Source organism: Mus pahari, chromosome 22 (genome assembly GCF_900095145.1).
Source record: "Mus pahari chromosome 22, PAHARI_EIJ_v1.1, whole genome shotgun sequence".
In the NCBI taxonomy this organism is placed as follows: domain Eukaryota; kingdom Metazoa; phylum Chordata; class Mammalia; order Rodentia; family Muridae; genus Mus; species Mus pahari.
This window is the reverse complement of record NC_034611.1, coordinates 12,207,744-12,209,042: the sequence shown is the minus strand read 5'-3', so window position 1 is coordinate 12,209,042 and position 1,299 is coordinate 12,207,744.

Genomic DNA, 1,299 nt, shown 5'->3' with positions numbered 1-1,299 from the left:
ATATCAGGGTCCCTTCAGCAGAATCTTGCTGCTCCCAAAATTCTTAATACTAGAATCATCTCCTGAATGTCCTGACATTCCAGCAAGTCTGTCACTGTCCCTAAAAAGGCTCCCAGCGGACACCTGAAACACATCTTTGGGTCTTACAAAAAGGAAGGGCTTCTTCAGTGTTGATGAGGTGTCATGACTCCTTTAATATACATAGTTCATTTGCATGTGTGGCTCAGGACTTGATCACAGTGAAACCAGTTAGCTCTTCCACTTACAGTACTGGCTCAGTCTTGAACAAGTCCGCAAGTCCACTCCAGCATCTGTTTCCTCTCCTGTGAGGGAACAACACAACAGAAGCACAAACAAAGCCCACCTCACAGCAGCCTCCCACATTCTTTCCTTCACTTCGTTGAGGAAGTTTTGCTTAAATCACCAAAGAGCTAAATATCTTGAAGTCTCTCTGCTAAATGAACAGAAGCTTTAGCATACAGCATTTTATACACCAGGACAAATTCTCTCAGAAGAGACAGGTCTGCATTGCTGTGTTCCCGGGTTCTGACTAGAAATAAAAACTAATTGTGTGGAATATTAAAGATTTAAAGAGATGATTTCCCCCTTTTTAGTCTACAGAATTCTTTGCTACACCTTCCTTTAAGAGTCTGGGGAGTAGGTGTGTGCCTTTAAGAGTGTGTGCCTATGGTCACTTGATCTTTGACAAAGGAGCTAAAACCATCCAGTGGAAAAAACACAGCATTTTCAACAAACGTTGCTGGCACAACTGGCAGTTAGCTTGTAGAAGAATGCAAATTGACCCATTCTTAACTCCTCGTACAAAGCTCAAGTCTAAGTGGATCAAGGAACTCCACATAAAACCAGAGACACTGAAACTTATAGATGAGAAAGTGGGGAAGAGCCTTGAAGATATGGACACAGGGGAAAAGTTCCTAAACAGAAAACCAATGGCTTGTGCTGTAAGATCGAGAATCGACAAATGGGACCTCATAAAATTGCAAAGCTTCAGTAAGGCAAAAGACACTGTCAATAAGACAAAACAGCAACCAACAGATTGGGAAAAGATCTTTACCAATCCTAAATCAGATAGAGGGCTAATATCCAATATATATAAAGAACTCAATGAGCTGGACTCCAGAAAACCAAATAACCCTGTTAAAAAATGGGGTACATGATATAGTTGTCTCTTGTGAAGCTATGCCAGTGCCTGGCAAACACAGAAGTAGATGCTCACAGTCAGCTATTAGATGGAATATAGAACCCACAATGGAGGAGCTAGAGAAAGTACCCAAGGAG